General features: G+C 37.9%; 1 protein-coding gene across 2 annotated transcripts in view; it reads left to right on the forward strand.

Annotated features, from left to right (window-relative positions):
• LOC129721208 (neuropeptide-like precursor 1) overlaps positions 1 to 19,995 on the forward strand; it is an 82,729-nt gene that overhangs the window by 1,371 nt on the left and 61,363 nt on the right. The window lies entirely within an intron of this gene.

Consider the following 19,995-nt stretch of genomic DNA (forward strand, 5'->3'; position numbering starts at 1 on the left):
TACTAGATTGCCGTGTATTTCTGTTTATAAGACTAAAAAAGCTGAAAACCAAACAGCTACCGTAACACCAACAGTATTTTTAGCAATATTCATATATGCCATTAATTATTATTTTACGGATGTGTTTGTTTTGACTTTTTCAGTCTTTTTCAAAAAGAATTCACGACATTCCACAAAACTAATTTCCTTTGAAAAAGGTCACCAAAACGGCTGAAACGTCGGGCTATTAACTTAGATTTTCGTGTACTTCTTTTCAAAAAAGACCGAGAAAGTCAAAATAAACAACATCTGCATAACTACTACCAGTCGTTGAAATAAGACTTATTATTCTATGCATCGGCTCCCTAGTATTTTTATTGAAATAGAATGCTCCACTAAAATTTCAAATCGAAATAAAAGTACTGAGCAAACTTCAACATTTCTGAACATCCAATAATATATACGCTACTGTTATAAAAACTTACTCAGTTTTGCATTGCAGTTCTAACATGATTACACTGGTCGACAAAAGCGAAGAAAAAGTTACCCTAATGTTGAAACTGACAAAAATGATGGCGTATAGCTTTTTAACCATTCCTGTGTATTTTGGTGCCCCTAGCAAATGTAGAAGTGCGTCAAAAAGCCGTGGAGTGATTGCTCGCCGACTGTGTAGCTTCTACATTTGCCTACAAGAAAACTTATTTAAGTCTCTAAAAGTTATCTTTGCTAGGAGCACAAAAACTTCACAGAAATGGTAATCTATAAGCTTTATTTTTTCACAGTTTGAGCGCTAGAGCAAAATCTGTGTTTAGGAATTTTGTAAATTAGGACAAATACGAAAATTACATCAGAACGCCCCAAAAGGATTTCAAAATCAGGACAATTAGTACTTAATCAGGACGGATGGTTTTCTTACTATAGACTTGGTAGGAAGTTTGTACCTGTTGTTCGGGTGTGTTCTAATGTATGGCGAAACTTACATAAAATTCGACTAAAAGATTCTATCAGGATCGCAACTTTATACCTCAGTGGAAAAGTCATTTACACCGGAAAGTTAGGGAAGAAAGTTTTGGTGTGACAGGTCATTTACGACTGGAGAAAAATGTCTCGTACATTTATTACGACAGACTGTACGAAAAATGGTTGCAAAAAGTTATCAGACTCAATTAAATAGCATAATAGTCGTTTTGGTCTGATCTTGCCCTCTGTCAATATTTTATGCGCTAGAGTGTTATGGAACCATCTATGTCAAATGTGTACTGAAGTACTACAGTTGAACCCACCAAACTGTCACGATGTTTGCTCTATTGAAACTTTCAAGTTTTTGAAGGAAGAAACATATGAACCAAGTGTGTTCACCAGTTGAACCACCTCAAAATGGAAAAATGGTTGAGCGCTGTGTAAAAGTTTGTGTATAGTATTTAGATAAAAGAGAACCTGCGTATACTACTGAAAATATAGCTACCTAAATTTGAGTGGGAAAAGATACATAATTATGAAGTATTTTCGAGAATACAGTAAGGTCTATTTTTACACGAAGGTTGTGTCCCGAATTTATATGGGATCGCGTGAAGCAAATACAACGAAGAAAACCGTTTCAAAATGTTTGAACTTTGTTTGAATATGAAAGTGGTCAATTTAGAGACCAATATTCAACATTTTAAATTTTTAATATTTACACCAAAAATTGTTATTTTTTTTGAAAACGGATATATGATCACCTTTGGCTTAAGACGGGAAACGTGATTGAAGTGAGGTCGATGTTTTGCACCGTTTTTGAGCAATTAAGAAAAGTAACCCGCGTAAAAAAACGTGTAAAAAACCTTACTGTACAATGATACATTTATGTATTTAAGAAAAATGGATATATTTGTGTGATTCTAGGAACAGTTTATGTTGTTATATTTTCGCTAGTATCGAATATTACGTGACTTTCAAACACGTTAAATACGTGGATTTCCAAGTTTATGCGTATTTACGTGGATGTATGAAATTTGAAGGTCAAGAAGTTCTGTTTTCACACGGATATCAGAATATTTGCAGTATTTCTCAGAAAAGTCTTTTATCGCAGATACTTTTTTAAAATCGTTTACTTTATGGCGGGTAAATTGCCTTATTTAGTTTACCGAATATTCGATGATTTCATCTAAACTTTCAAAAGTATTCATTATCAAAAACTTTTTACAAGTGAAGTTGTCCTCGTTTAGTGAACGACTTTAGTATAGGGTAATGTATCATGATCGGATCAATTTGAACGATTTTCATGCTACATAGATATTCATGACCCATTTTCACCATCAATATGGCATGAAATCATTAGCAAATTACCTGTGTTGGAATTTTAACAATCTATCTGTCTTTTTTACAAAAACAATAATTTATAGCAAATCCGACGTATATTTATTCATATAAATGGTGATTTTTTTGCTATTTGGTTTTTCGTGTATTCAGATTTGACAGTTCACGCGGGAATTCTCACAGCTGTCAAAGTCTAATGTACTCAGTTTGGTTTGCCATTTTACCTTGAACAGTCTTACGCCTGAACAACGCTTACAAATAATCGAATTTTATTACCAAAATTCGTCCTCTGTGAAAAATGTTTTTTACCGAAAAATTGTGTTCAGTGATGAAGCTCATTCCTGGTTGAATGGGTATGTTAATAAGCAAAATTGCCGCATTTGGATCGAAGAGCAACCAGAGGCAATACAAGAATCGCCAATGCACCCAGAAAAATGCACGGTTTGGTGCGGTTCACACACTGGAGGCATCATTGGTCCGTACTTCTTCGAAGATGATCAAAATCGCAACGTTACGGTCAATGGCGCTCGCTATCGCGCGATGATTTCTGATTTTTTTGCCGGAAATGGAAGAGCTGGGTCTTGTTGACATGTGGTTTCAGCAAGACGGAGCAACGTGCCACACATCGCGCGAATCAATGGACATATTCGGAACGAGTTCGGTGAGCAATTCTACTCACGAAATGGACCGGTGAATTGGACGCCTACAGGGTGACAAAAAAAGTCCGGTCACACTTTTTTGGGGTCGCCTGTACTGCCGGTACCCGGATAACTGTCCCATAATGAAAAACAACATGTTGAGAAAACGGCGATTTAATATTATCCGTGAATTTTCGGATTTCCAGCAATTACATCCAGAACCAACGACCATAACAGTTTCATGGCAGCACAAGTTTATCGTTGAGAAACAAAAACCATGAATGGAATTGGTTTTACGTTATATAACTTGAAAAAAGACAAAATGGGACAAAATATGCGAGTACATTTCAAAAGTACTCGCATGTTTTGTGCCATCACATATAAATTCAACCAGCAACCGGCAGTACCATTGGCAACGTAGATTGTACTACAGAAAAACAACATTAGTCTAGTTAATTAAATGACATACTTCTTTATGCCTAAAATAATCCGATATACACTAATCTGGAGCAAAATTATATGTTTGCAGTTTATACCACTATGCAGTGGGACTGTAATGCGGGTACTTTCAATATGGGACAAAAACAACTTGGTATTTTTTCCATGTTTTTCCATACAAAAATATCAATTTCAATTTTTTTCCAGAAAATATGATAACAGTTAAATCGAGAGGCTGGCAACAAGGCTAACTGATAATACGTGCCCCGAAAGCTATCTGTTTAAGTTATTAATTTATAAGTGAATTAAGTGGCCAAACTTGTTAAAAAGTGTGAAGTTGTGACCTGTGATGCTTTGTCTAAGTGAGAAAAGTGAAGGTTTTGTGAAAAACACAGTGTTCTTTGCGTGAAAATAGTATTTTTTCCTCGAACTGCAATTGAAAATTGTAAGGCCAGCTAAGTTGCGTGAGTGTGAGTGCCTACTTTGTGCGTCGCGCTAACTAGCGGTTCGTTATTAACATGCGAAAATGGAATGCATGGCGGTGTGAGCGAAGAGAACAATAATATCTGACGAGAGAGCGAAGAGATTAGTGTTGCGCTGTGTTCGTCGGCGTTTGTTTCGCTGGCATAGGCATAACCAAAATAAAACAGATGAGTATAAGTTTTTGTATCAAACATTTTAAGAATGCATAGGCTCTGTGTGTAGTGGTTTTTAGCGGGTTTAGGACTTTGCCAGAAGTGTAAATGTGTCATCTGTTGGGTGCACAAAGTGTGGTAGCTTTTCGGTTGCGGGTGGAGTTTTTTTTATATTTACAAACCAGATTGTACGGTGCACTCTCACAGGTCAAAATTGGCAGTTTTACAATATAGTTTCAAAATTTATCATTCGAGCATGACAATGCGGCATGCGATTGATGCATCGTCTACAATTGTGAGTCCTGGCAGGGCGGTGACATTTTATTCAGTTCTATGTTCTTGTTTTATGATTTTCCTAGCTTTTGGACAAATGTTGATATACATAAGTAACTTTTATTTAATTATGTTGAAATCGTTTTGGGCGTGAAAATAGTTCACGACAACTGAACTTTGATTGCAATTATTTTGGCATTTTAATAATAAACTTGGAACTCTGTTTTGTTTAATATGCTTATTTGCATTTTTTTAAGTTTTTGGGCTATGAATGCATGGAACTTTGTCAGTTTTTATATTCAGTAGGTGTCTTTTGTGCGAAACGTCGTGTCGCGTATGCGTCGGTAGGAGAAAATGGAGCGGTCGTCCATAACGCCCCGGTGAAACGCATCATCGGCCCGGGTGAGTTTTGTTTATCTAGGGGTTTCCGGAGTGCAGTGGGCACGCTATTGTTCACTTCGGGGAAGTCAGCTCAGTTTCGCGCACGTTATTTTGACAGCGCTCAGTGTAACTATCTTAATACAGCGGTTTCGGAGTTTAATGACCATTACATCGTATAATGCTCGGGTGTGCCTTGTGGGTTTTTTTACTCGCTCTAACGGTTCTTTGAGCTGGTACCAGTAGTTTGCGTTCGGCGTGCGGTGCGTTTTACGAAATTCATTCGTTTCGAGGTAAATTTTAATAGTTCACGGGATGAAACGCGAAGTTTGGTGTGATACAGACTGTTAACGATTGGTTGCCGATGATACCTTGAAACTTCGAATCTCCTATATGCCGATACAGCGATCGTGATGCGGTTCTATTTATATCGTCTTCTGATGGCCGGTTGCGCAGAGACCGAGAAATATCCATATCGGGCGCGAATTTGTGTAGAAAAGATCGCACCATCAACCTCGATGGATCCAGATCAATTCATTTCCATTAACACTAATTCCTTCCTTTGATACTTGTGGATGATGCAGAGGATTCCTCGGTCTCTAGTAGCAACAAGTATTAAACTAACACTCCCGATATCCCTTCCTCTATTGATCTGCATTGGGCGTGGCCAGCTACGTTATTGACCAGTGAAAAGAAAAATCATCAGGAATTGTACACTGAAAATGGCTTGCTACTCCTAGGCACCATTTTGACGGTTCTTTGTGCAATTTCAGCTGGTTCTGGTCAATCGCGGGCAACACACGGGCGATCAAATATGCTATGCTATGCTATGCTATGCTATGCTAGAAAATATGATAACAGTTAAATCGATTCCCGATGATAATTCAAAAGTGACCAAAATCAGTATGGGACAGTTATGCGGGTACCGGCATTGTAGCCTACCAGTGGTGGGCACCGCTAACCGAAAATTTAGCGACGCTAATCGCTAAGTCGCTAACCGGAAAATTTAGCTCGATAATCGCTAAACGCTAAACGCTAAACCCACATTAGCGGAACTTTCGCTAATCGCTAATCGCTAACTTTTTAATATGTAAATAGTCATATCGCTATATTTATTGCTCATGTTTTGTAAGATTTGGACCACTTTGATCTGTTTTGGTTAAACAAACGAAAACAATTACTTTTTAAAGCTATTTACAGTAAGAGGTTCACGAAACGGTATTTATATTTGATTTTGTAAAAACAGGAATAACAAAAGTTATTTAGCTTGTATTGAAAATAGATACTCTTAGGAATGTTTTCATGAAAATTCAATTATTATCTGAATCGAAAAAGTAGAACCAAAGTTGTCATAATTTCAAGCGCATTGCAATTTACCAAAGTTCTTGGTGTACCAAAAATTCAATCTAGACCTTATGCTTGTTCTTCACAATGCTCCTGTGGCTTGTACGATAACTGGAACTCCATTCTAGGGTAAAAAAACCGACAAAAGTAACTTTCGCAGTCAAGTATGTTCTTCTTTCGAAGCAATTTACGTACGCCATCAGCAATTCACAGTTTTTCTAAATATTTCTATTGTCGCTTCTCCACAAAATTTAGCGAATTAGCGATTAGCGTTTCGAAGGCCAAAATTTTAGCGACGCTAACAGTTTCGCTAACCAGCTCAAAAATTAGCGAAATCGCTAAATCGCTAACTGAATTTTAGCGTCGCTAATTAGCGAATTAGCGGATTAGCGGAATGGTGCCCACCACTGTAGCCTACACGTTGCATCTCTCTGGTGCCATCTATATGACAAATGAAAGGGTTAACTTTGCTGCCCAAAGTGGCAGAGTTTCGTTTCTTTGCAGTTTGTTTACATTGAGTTGTGAGCCATGGCAGAGTTAAGAGCAGCTGTTATCGCTGAATATGTGAAAGGGTACAAACCCGGACACATATTCAAACACTTAAAACCGCGCGGAATCAACCGGGAATTCGTGTACCGGACTATAAATCGGTACCTAGAGACCGGAGGCACCGAGGACAAGGCACGATCTGGACGACCAAGGTCTGTGAGAACTCCAAGGCTGAAAAAAATTATACGAGACCGGATTCGCCGGAATTCCGCCCAATCTGCATGGAAGCTGGCCAGGAACCTTAAAATGAACCGAGAATCAATCCGCCTGCTTCTGCGCAAGGATTTAAAACTTACACCGTACAAAAAACAGGCGATTTAACACCGCTAGATTATTTTTGTGGGGCTACGTTAAGTCTCTCGTCTATGCGGATAAGCCAACAAAAATTCCAGCCTTGGAAGACAAAATTAACGCGTTATTCGCGAGATACCAGCCGAAATGCTCGAAAAAGTGATCCAAAATTGGACTTTGCGTATGGGCCATTTAAAACGGAGCCGTGGCCTACATTTGAATGATCTTTAAAATCTATTATCTTTAAAAAGTAAATGGCATAAACCAATTTATCGGCTCAAATAAAGATTTCATACAGTTTTGTAATTTTTATGCGTTTTTTTTTTAAAGAAAAACCGAATTCTAAAAAATCACCCTTAATATCGTTGTATCTGATAATAGAATTTGAACCACGATCGGAAAATATGTATCATAATCGGATCAGCCAGTATTTTTAGGGTGATAATTTAAGTACCTAAAGGTATTCTCAACATTTCAAAGTGGGCACTTTCGAGGAAAAAAATTGTTCTAACCAAAACTTTTCCATGAATTGTACCCGTATGAAATCCATCGCTATATCAAGCACAGGTGATGTCTCAGAAGTAAGCTGTTCCAATCACGATACTTCGCATTCCACCAATAATTTCAACTTTAAGGCAGCGAGTTTCGTAATAGCGTGGACTGCCTCAGGCGCAAGTTTAGTAGCAACACCTGTCTCTGTTCAATCTCTCAGCTCCGGGTTCTCTAAAACTGGATTTACTTGATATAAACACGTACACGTATAAAAAAACGATACAGCAATATTTATGCAGTGCAACTGGGGCACCACAAGACAGATGTCGTTAGTATATTATTGTATTTGGATTCAAATTTTTACACACGATGTTCAAATTTCTTTATATGAACATGAATGTCTGTTCTCTCGCATATTCAATTTCAACAGAGCCAGTCTACGAATGATCGATTATGGTACAAAAACAGCCCATTGGATTTGTACACTCAAAATATTTTTCACGTTATAATTACCGGAAAAGTTATGTGAATATTTTCCACTGTCATTTTCAAGGGATTATCATTTGAGCTCAACATGATGATAGATTTTACGGGAATGTCATTTGAGCTCATCATGATCTGGTGAGATACTTTGTCCTGTGAATTTTATACAGTAGATATATGAATTTTATGTGAGTTTCACGTAGAATTCAACTATCGGTGAAGTGGAAAGCATTTGATTATCTGATAGCTACAACGTTTTATACAACGTATAATTTTCAAATGTTGTTTCCTCAATTCTTGAGAGACGTGAAATAATTTTTAGAAATTATCACCTTACCTATATTTTGCATACGGCAGCAACAAGCACCATCGTATGCTGCAGGATGCAGGTAGCACGCATTTCTAGCTGAAGGTTATGGAATCGGTTCTTTTTAGAATTATAAATGCTTTAAGATAAGAGTTATGAGAATTTTTGCAACTACTAGTAGTGTGAAATTTTCATGTATTCATGTTTTTCTCAATAATCATTTTTACAATAACGACCAGGACACCAAAGATAAACGGTAGTGTTGCCTAAGAACAGTTTATCGCAGCAAGGTATAACACTCACTTCAAGAAGTTTCACTGCTAAATTGAGCGCTTTTCCGGTTCAATTGTCCTTTTGTGCCCGCTCGAATACCGTTATCGGTCCAATATCAATAACGTAAATTAGTCAATCTAGGAACCAGAGTAATTTTCGTATCGGGAAAACAAAAACTTTCTTTTGATGCTCATGAAAATCGCTCAGTAATATCGAAGGTGTTTTGTTTCGTTTCTCTTTCTCAAAACTGCGTGGCCACACCTTCAACGCAAAAATCTACGCTCAACTCAATACAAAAGACTGCGTGTAGAAAATTCAACTTCATTTTTTTCCTTAACTAGATAGCAAGTAGAGCCCTTATACCCGTGTGAGATACACGGTGTTTAACAGGCGTAGTGAAATATGTTAAACGAGAGTTAAAATCAATATTAATATTTGTCCTACGTCACCATTTCATACAACCCCTAGGGCTGTACACCTTGTAGTATTTTGAAAATAGACTTTTTAAGATATTCAATATTTTGTGACAATTTGGAAATTTTGGCACAGAAAAACATTTTTTTATAGTGCATATAGTTTTTTCTAGAATCGCAATTTTTTAGTGTAGTAGGTAACTACACTAAGGTCGCTTTTTACGCAGATTTCGGAATATACGCGGTTTTGCCTTTCTCCTAGAAAGGTATAGCAATCACTGCAAAAACTAAAGTAATAAAAGTGCTCAAAAGGGCCGAATGTCGTATATCACTCAACTCAGTTCGACGAGCTGAGCATTTTCTGTGTGTGTTTTGTGTGTAAGTGTATGTGTGTGTGTAACGCTCTCCCAATCTCACTCGATTTTCTCAGAAATGGCTGGACCGATTTCAATGAAATTAATTGCAAATGAAAGATCTATTTGCCCCACACAACCCTATTGAATTTCATTGTAATCGGATTTCTAGTTTAGAGGTTATCCGTTTTTCTGATATAGAAATTTTTATCCATCAGTCATCGTTTTGGATAGGCCCTTATGGGACTGCAGTCGCGAGTGTACATGAAGAACTGATATCTGAAATGACCTCTTTATCAAACAAGGAACAATTGTGAAAAGTTTCAGCGGAATCGGGAATGACATGCTAAAAATTTTTTTTACCTATTTTTCTCAGAATGCCTCAAGAGTAATAACCAAAAAGTAACAAAATATATGACGGCCAAACGCATGTATGTGTTTCTGCAGGAGAACATACAACCAAGAACCGCAACGCATGTGTTAGCGAAACTTCACTCGCTGCATTTGTATTGATGCCACTCTTAGTTTCGCTCTTTTACTCTTTGAATGCTCATTAGGCTATATTTCGTCAAGGAGGCAGAATTCGAACAATATGAAGCACTTGTAGGGACACTCTATCTTTACAAATTGTCTGGACATTGTAATCTTGAAATTGCTACAGTTCCATAGCCAGATTTGTTTTATTTTCGTAGGTACCAAAAGAGCAGCTCTTCCGGTTTTACAAGCTTGGCCTGATTTTTACACTGTATCTATGGCAATTTCAACAATACAATGTTTGGACAAATTGTAGAGATAGAGTATCTCTTCAAGTGCTTCATATATGAGCAATTCTCGCTGAAACCGTCCCACTGGTGACATGAGATATTTAAAAATGGATATTTTTATCCCTAAATGATTGAAAATAGAGAAAAAATAAGAAAACCACTTTGGTTAGTTCATATTGATGGACCCCTCGGGTATAAATCGGTTTAACAGTTTTTACAAAAATTGATTTCTGAGCAATTCTTGATCTTTTTATTGATTTATTTCTCTTGAATTTATCATTGAACCCCCTTCAACCAACACATCATTTTAATGAGGAATGATAGAGCTTTCATTTGAAGTAGAAAAAAATTGGCCGCCATCTTGGACTTCACCGCCATCTTGGATTTTATCAGAAAAACGTATTTTTGAGTAAGTTTGCAACCACCGATTTTAAATTTGACATCACCATTGGAAAGCTGAGAAAAAATGCTTTGAGATACATTCAAAAAATTAGGTGAGCATTGAGTTTACCTTGCCAATCTGGTCACTTTTCTAAATCGAGCCTCAAACAGTTCAACGCATGACGCGCGGCCAATATCAAATCAACGCAATATGCTAAGCCTGGGGTGTGCGTATGATGTAGACAGTCAGTATTCCTAGTTCACAGGTAGTACGTGCACACACGCACCGTTATTTTTGAATAATAAACGTACACTTTTCGTCGATTAAAATTAGCTTGGGATAAAAAAGTGATGATTCTACTTCTACTTTACTTACGCTGGCATACGCGTAAAGTAAATCTACTCCAGATTACTCAGGATATACTTGATTCCTACCATACATGCAATACATATGTTTGTAGATAGTAAATGAATGAAAACAACAGTATATAACAGTAGCAAATGCAACATCTAACATTAATTTGTTTAATTGCTAAACACGCGAATCACTGTCCTCCGTACAGGGAACCAAACTTTGTTCTAGCAAAAAAATTGTCGAAGAGCTTGCTCACAAATTACGTTACACTCAAGCAGGAGAGAGGGAGGGGAGAAACAAACAATGTGAATGGAGTGAAAAGGGGTCAAAGATATGATTTTTTGCTTTACGTAATTTGTGAACAGACTCAAAGTAACTCAGGCATTGGCAATTAAACAACTGAATGACCATCCACATTCCACGTGGACAACTTTGGGAAGGGGGATCTGCGTAATGTTCACGGTCCATAATTTTTTTTTAATTCATATGTGCGGTTGTCCAAGGAGAGAAGGGGACAAAATTCTTAAAAATCTTTCCACGTGTATGGCCCCTGATATACACTACACACAGACACACACCACAGGCTCAGCATATTGCATTTATTTGATATTGGCCGCGCGTCATGCGTTGAACTGTTTGAGGCTCGATTTAGAAAAGTGACCAGAATGGCAAGGTAAACTCAATGCTAACCTAATTTTTTGAATGTATCTTAAGGTATTTTTTCTCAGCTTTCCAATGGTTATGTCAAATTTAAAATCGGTGGTTGCGAACTTACTCAAAAACACGTTTTTCTGATAAAATCCAAGATGGCGGCCAATATTTTCCCACTTCAAATGAAAGCTCTATCATTCCTCTTTGAAACGATGTGTTGGCTGAAAGGGGTCAATGACAAATTCAAGAGAAATGGGTCAATAAAAAGATCAAGAATTGCTCAAAAATCAATTTATGTGAAAACCGTTAAACTGATTTATACCCGAGGGGTCCATCAATATGAACTAATCAAAGTGGTTTTCTCATTTTTTCCCTACATTCAATCATTTAGTCACAAAAATATCCTTTTTTAAAGACCTCATGTCACCAGTGGGACGGTTTCAGCGAGAATCGCTCATATGACTTGTTCGAATTCTACCTCCTTGACAAAGTTAAGCTAAACAAACGCAAACGCAAAGTCACTGTATCGATGAGTGATATTTGATGACATCAGCACGTGGTTTGGGTCATAACGTCCATATGACTTACAATGCATTAAGCGAGGGCGAAATGTAACGAACCACAAGAAAACATTCACGTATTCGTTGCCACAGATTTTCGCAGAAACCCAGGCTTCTACCGAACAACAGAATTTTTACACAACCTTTTGCTATATTTTAGTTAGAATATTAAAACAGTAAGTTTTCCTTTATGAGAAATGCGCTAAGCAAGTAACATGTCATGGAGCATGGACCAAAAACCTTTACGTAAACAAGATTCGTCTTTAACTAACGAATGACAACTATAATGTTGGAATTTTTCTGAAGTTCTCTTACTCGGCAACAAACACGCTCGAAAAAAAATTGAAAGTATAAAGATATAAGCTCTCTCCCTTCTTAATGCGAGTATTTTTTGTTTTGTTTATGCTCAGTTTTGTTCAAAATGACGTCGAAACAAGAAGACATGTGCAAGAGCATTGTACAGTTCTAACTGAACTGCACCAAAATTCTAGCAAAAAATCATGGTCCAGTGTTTTGGCCAAATGAAGCATCATTACATAACGTCAATAAACACAAATGTCCCTGAACAACCATTTGACCCACTCTGTACCCTACTGGCATGATGAAAAAGCTTCGCTCGAAAGCCCAAAATTCCAAAAATTTGATTGTAATCCGTTAAGCAAATAAAATGCCAGAAAGATGGTTTTCACACTATTGGATTGAAATCGGAAAACATCAAATTGATTTATTTGAAATTTAACAGCTCGGTTACGCTAGTAAACACATATTAAAATTAGTATTTTCAGAGACGGAAATGAGTTTTCCCGTAAGCCAACGAAAAAGAGCGAACCTGGCGTGCAATTACTCTGCGCCATTTTGACGACCTTTTGCATGCACATTCACATGAATAGTCAAAAAAACTGTTATCTTTCTAAGGCAACTATTTTTTCTCTTTTGTCGACCAGTGTTATCCTCTGCCCACGGTGACAACATATATCAGATAAGAACTTCACAAAAGACTAGCAAAAAAGGGAGGATAAAATGTATGAAATTTGTAATAACTCGAAAGCAGTTGATACCAAAACGATCTGAAATTTCCGAAAACGAAATGTGACGCATTTTTCTAGACAAGCAACTGTTTGGTTGCTTGTTTTTTAACCCTTTCCGACCGAGCCCACACAATTGTGTAGGTAAAAAATGACGGATAACAAAGCCTAAATCGAAGCAATTCCTGTATATCCGGTGTTTTATTTTTCGTAGCAGCTGCGATGTTGACACTAGCGTTGTGAGCGATAAAACGATGAATAGAACGTTAAAAAAGCGAAAGAGAAGGTTTTGTACAAGTTTCCTTCTGCCTACGCAATTATATGGGCCCAGTCGGAAAGGGTTAAGAAAACCAACGCTTAAAATGTAACTTAAAAAACGGACAGTAAAATGAACATTGCTAAGCAATTAATCCAAATTAAGATTTTAAATTTATCAGAGATTTATTTTGTGAACTCTAAAAAGTATAACTAACAATATTTTTATATAATGACAAACCGTCCAGTAATGCAATTAAACGTTTGAAAAAGTAGGAGGTTGTATCCAAGACACGACCGCATAAATGACGTAGAACTACGTACACTATTAACAAATGCATTGAGTGTTTCATTACCCTAGTAACACAACTTTTTTCATCAAAGTTTTATAGCGCTTTTTTGGCTGTATTGAGCGCTATAAAATTTTGATAAAACCAATATTTCTACTTGGGTAATGAGTTATAATGTCTACTAATGAAGGGTTGTGAATTTCGTGAACCGGTTTCAGCAGTTAGCAGATCGTGCCGAGTTAAAAACCATACACAGCACACACACAAATCATACCATATCATAGACACACACACACATCATACCATATCATCATACCATACACACATCATACCATATTATACACACATACAGACATACACACATGATACCATATCATACACACACAGCAAGCAAGCGACCAATCAGAGGACGTTATTTTTATTTCAACAAGGCTTGACAATTTTCAATAGTGCAATAGTTCGTAGATTCAAACAACATTTTCCTGCATTTGGGCAGATGCGTGTATAATTTTCCAATCGATTGCTGCAAGAATGAAGAAAATCGGTTGAAAACCAACCGACCTATAAGTATTTGAAAAGGGACAAATTTCGTCCCAGTTTTTCAGTTTGCATCCCTGTGTGCTATGCTAAAGTAAAACATAGTTCTACGCCAAAACGGCATTTTGTTGTTCAAAATCGGTTGCTGATCGCAACCTTTGTGCTGCCCCAACAGTGGCACTGTGGAAGCTATTTAACCTTCTGTAAATTAGACGGCCGCGACAGATGTAACTGCTAGAATCCGCACAGAATGCTTGCTTACGTTGTCAAAAATTATTAACTTTCAATGACTTGTTTATTTGCCTTGAAAAAAGGCATTTTGCTGTTCAAAATTGAGCTTGGTGATGACGATCTTTATGCTGCCCCAACAGTGGGGGAATAATGGCAGTCTGGCGAGGCACGCTGAGAAGAACCGCGCTGCTACTGAGACATGGTGACCAACCACAGCGCAAGTAGTTTATTTAATTTGAAGGCAGCCACAGGCGCAACCCGCTGTTACTTCTGAGTGCTGTATCTGCTTCTACTGCTGTCAACGTTGTGGACGGTCCATCAAGCTCGCCTTCCGACTAATGAATGTAGCTAGTTTTCCCAGAAACACTCTTTTATAGCCAAAGAGTGCTACGTAATAGGCCACGCCCTTCTGTTCAGTTGTCTAATTTTCTAATATTCTTTAGACGAATTATTCCACAATTCGCATTCGATATTTGTTTCCAGCGAATAAACACCGATGGTGCTCTCACACACGCAACGGTTTTAACCCGTATTTTATTGCGGTTTGTAACATCAAGCGATTTCGTTTGCTCGTTGTTGCGTGTTGCATCATGTTGCAGCTGGCAGACGACGAAATTCTGTTAATGCTGATTGATTGAATCGACTTCTTATTAGCTCTGCATATTCGAATTAACTGCCTTTGTGAATGCGTTCTAACAGGGCAGTTTGTTAATCCAAATCGGTTACGTTGATCGCAGCCTTTGTGCTGTCTCAGCAGTGTGAGAGTTAAGATACACGGACAACATGCACTGTGGAAGCTATTTCACCTTCTGTAAATTAGACGGCCGCGACAGATGTAACTGCTAGAATCCGCACAGAATGCTTGCTTACGTTGTCAAAAATTATTATCTTTCAATGACTTGTTTATTTGCCTTGAAAAAAGGCATTTTGCTGTTCAAAATTGGATTTGGTGATGACGATCTTCATGCTGCCCTAACACGGGAGAATAATGGCAGTCTGGCGACACACGCTGCTCCTGAGACGTGGTGACCAACCACAGGGTTAGTGCTGCTGCTAAGGAAGGACGACTGATGTTGACAACTTGTCGCTGTTCAGAACTATTATGAGCGACTTCGACTGAAACAGGCTCTTATATAGGCCAAATAGCATGTTTCCAATTGCAAGGTATATGATTCTGTCGACCGTGCTTGGGAAGCAATCATATAACGACCAATCAGAGGACGTAATTTTCGTTTAAACAAGGCTTGACAATTATCAATAGTACAATAGTTTGCATAATCAATCAACAATTTTCTACATTTGGGTGGATGCGTGTATAATTTTTCAAACAATTGCTGCAAAAATGAAGGAAATCGGTTGAAAACAAACCGATTTATAAGCATTTAAAAAGGGACATATTTCGTCCCTTTTTCGTTAATAGTTTTCCTATTTACATCCCTATGTGGTAGGCTAAAGAAAAACGTAGTTCTACGTCAAAAAACTTAAAAAGTTACTTTTCAAAATCGCATCCGACAGCCTGAGAGAGTATTCAACAGCTTCCACTACATTCTCCTTCATATCTAGATAATTTATGGAAGTGGATTCAACAAAGCAAACATAATTTGCGTAGGAATTCACCCACAAACCAACACACGGTATCCGCTCGGGACGTTCGACACGTCTTCCCAGTAGGTGGCAGCACAGCTGCAGCGCTGTATCACGCTGCAGGAAATTTCTTCACCAGACACAACCAACCATCCCTTAAAGTTAGGATGTAGACTGCAGTCAACTAGAGCTTCACTTTTTACTGATGTTCACCAACTTGTGTGCTCATATAGAACCACCGGTCTGGGAATATCGTCCGAGCAAAAAAAGATAATTAATGATTTCATTTCCAAATTGGTAAGGCACGTCCGCCGTGCATGATGACAGGAGTGGACCGGTGTTTAAATTAAAATTTTCCATCCATTCACAATATGTGTGGCTTCAGAGGTACCGGCTGCAAACGAAGGGTTTGTTTGGATAAATCTACTATTAATTGGACGGAATTCCAATGCCATCGCCAATCAAGGGCAATCACAAAAATCGGTGGAAAAAGTCACGTCAATCAAGGTTTGATTTTATTTTTTCATAAATATTCATCGAACTGGTAAAATAATTAAAAGTAATAAACTCATGGAATCATGCAACCAAATTAAACGCACAATGTAATGTCAACTCAATTTATTCACTGCCACACCCAGTGCACCCAATAATTGCCATTCATTGGTGCAATCGCGTTCAATTAAAACTTTGCCGTAAACCCATCAATTCGTGCGAATAGCTCGTGAATGCGACGGCTAGATGTTATGCAGTCGGAAAACAGTTGATTATGATATCCTTAGTCAAGGCCAAATGAAACTAAAGTTTGCACTTCAATTTAACAGGAACTTTTATTTTGTTGGTCAGCAAATTTCTACTTTTTCACTTTTACTCATACCGTCTAAGAGTCAAAAACTTATATAGAAGAACATAGATACTTTCCAAATACTGAAAAATAGTACTTTTATAAATATTAATTGGGGAAGTTGGTTTTTTAATTCAGTTTTCCTCATAAACAAATTCCGAAAACGGCTCAACGGCTCAATTCATGATAAAAATCCAAACACTTCTTTCATCTGCGTCACACAATCACTGAACGTCTTATTGCTCCCATTCTAGCTCATCTGACATTTTTGTGAATGATAAAAACGTGTCTCTAGTGCTTCTACTATTACGTAGATCTGATTTTGACGTGGCGCAGCAAGTAATCCAATTTGCGAGTTTCCTCACGAAGCGTATTCTTTTCAAAGTGAAAAATTGGCACCAAATAAAGAAAAACGTTCCAAATCCTCAAACAGAACCCAACCGACTCCCCGGGGTAATATTACCAGCCAAACGCTGCCTCACGTTTTGAAGCTAAAGAAGATTATTTTAATATATATTTTCTTCTCTAGATCACGTACCAATTGAAAAATATATACATTTCTCATTTCTAGGACCACAGATTGTATAGCATTTTTAAAAAAATATTATTTTATTAAGTTTAACCCTTCTTACACTTAATTTAAACTTGGTGCGATTCGGTAGAGACAGCGTACAATTTATCCTCTTGTGAACTGGTTATTGGAAAAAACCTCAAAATGTCTTGCCATAACAGATTAAATAACGGCCGCAAACATTCTTTCATATCCTTTTCACAGTTCGGTGCAAGTCAGGCATACCAGGATGCCGGTCGATGCGATGCTATTGGCTTACGTTCACTATTTCACTTTGTATGTAAAACTTTGACTTGGCTTTTACGCTTGCACGTACTATATCTTGTGGTTTTTGTGTGAATTTTGCGTGCACCACCCAAGTTGAACCATGAGGCAACGTAAATTTTAGATAAGATATGAACAAGATAAAGTTATCTTTTCCAACGAATAAGTTCTGCACTATCGCGTAGGCGTTCTGAATAAGCATCTTTCGATGCTACTCGGGTCTGCGTGATGGATGAGCCGGAAATTGAAATTCCTCTATGAGCGAGTTTATGTTTTGAAATATACGAGGGTGAAGATTGACTGGTTACGCAGAGAAACAATTTCGGGGGTTTTTTGATTAAGAAGAGTTGAAAGAAACTATTCTCCAGTGTAAGTTCATCATTCAGTGGAGTTTACGAATAAACTTTCTCTGTGTAACCAGATTCTGCTTTAATAATGTTAGAAATGAAAGCACTGCTCTTTCCTAAAGTTCAAAGCTACCCGATGATAAATATCTGCCTTTGTGACCATGTCTGAAATAGGATCTCAATGGAATGTATGAGAAAAATGTTATCTTCAAATTTCGTTTAGCGGTAGGACTCAAAAGTTTCATCTTCTTGAAAGGAGTTCCTATGCAAAATTACTTCTTTCTTTTTCATAGCGTTTAAAATTGATTCACATGGCGACCCAGTGAACACGTATTGGACCACTGTTCGGTGAAACGAACAATTATTTCCAACTTAGTGACGCGTGCGTTGTAATGCTTGTAGAATATTGATATATGGTACAAAAATAATTTCATTTATAAGCTACTAGAATATATGAAGAGTTTCAGCTGTTTTTTAAGTTTTTTTTTATTCTCGCTTATTTTCCGTCGGTCTAGTTCCGCCACTGTTGTGGCTAATCACCGACGCCCAGGGAGGCGACTCCACACCCAGAACCCTAACTCACGACCCGTTTATTACCGGACCGGCGCCAACGGCTTTACTTCTTCATGCGATGGAAGGCGTGATCCCAGAGATTTTTCGCCTCAGAAAATCTCCCGGTGTCGGCTAGGATTGAATCTAGACCAGTTGGGTTGGTTGTGAGTGGATCACGCCACCTCACAACCATCGACACCTATGTCGGCGGTGGGATTCGAACCCAGGCGTCGAGCATGGTTGGCGGAGACGTTACCAACCACACTAGGACTTAAGTTAAAAAGTGGAAGAGGTTGTTTATAAGAAACGACCGCAAGGTTAACGTAGAATTACGACAGCCTGTGTCATGTCAATAATTTTTTGCAATAGTTTTGGAAAAACACTCGATGAGGGTTAATCATGTTGAAAATATATCGTGAAGCGATATATTTTTCCGTATATGTTTCGTATATTATTTTTGCTTTAATGGAATGGAATGGGATAACTGGAAAATAGGTGTGACTAAATTATTTCCAGTTAGGCGACATCCATAAATTACGTAACGCAAAAGCCAATTTTTGGACCCCCACCCCCCATACGTAACGAAACGTATCGCCAACACCTACCCCCTCATAAAAATTACGTAACGCTGTAGAAGGATTTACTTGATAAAAATGCTCGTTTTCGGAGAGTCTCTCCAGAAATTTTTTGTTACGTAACGCTGAGCTCACCTCCCCCCTCCCCTGTGTAAAAAATCGTAACGCTCAAGGATATCACCCCTCCCCCTATGTGCGTTACGTAATTTATGGATGCCGCCTTATACCATTCTACAACGTTCGAAAAAAATACATCTTATTCATTCTGGCTCAGAGCGATCATTTGATAAGCTCCACCTTTATTTTTAGTTTTAAAGTTTTTCCTCAGTTTCGTAGCACGAATGTACAAAAATGATTTCTTGTGGACATTCTGTCGAGCCGGACCGATAGCACTCTCATGACGGCAACAAAATAACATGTATTGTGTCGTGTTGCACGGCTTGGAAGGAAAAAATGTTTCCTTCCCCATGTCGCATGGAAGCAGATTGATGCCGACGGTAGACATTAGTATGAAGGTGGAAATTCTGCTGTGATGTCAAGCAATAACCGTCTTCTTCAAGACGTTACATCCTTGTTAATGAAGTGTTATGAATTTTCTAAAACGGAATCAGCACCGTGAGCAGAACTTGCTGAACTTTTCTGTTTGAAATCGGATTTGCTTCGCATATACCGCTTGTGATGCACAGTATCAATGAATCGTAATATATATCACACTGCTGCGCAATTGCAGCAGCATCAAACTGCAATCAAAGTTGCAGTTTGGTAATAACCATTCATTATGCTCTTCCAAATACATTTAGTAGCCTTGAAAAAGGCTGGTTGCTGCAGTTGCAAATTTCATTCAATTATCGCATTAATGCTTCATGGTCCAGATAGCGCGTGATATTCGCTCTGACATAGATTTTTCGCACGTTGTGGAATGGGATAACTGGAAAAATAGGTGTGACTAAAGTCGCATGGAGGCAGATTGTTGCGTGTTTGATACTGCCGACGGTACATGAGTTTTAAGGTGGAAATTCTGCTGTGACTATAACTATAACCGTTTTGTTTTAAGACGCAATAGCGTAA

Source organism: Wyeomyia smithii, chromosome 2 (assembly GCF_029784165.1).
Source record: "Wyeomyia smithii strain HCP4-BCI-WySm-NY-G18 chromosome 2, ASM2978416v1, whole genome shotgun sequence".
NCBI classification, from domain to species: domain Eukaryota; kingdom Metazoa; phylum Arthropoda; class Insecta; order Diptera; family Culicidae; genus Wyeomyia; species Wyeomyia smithii.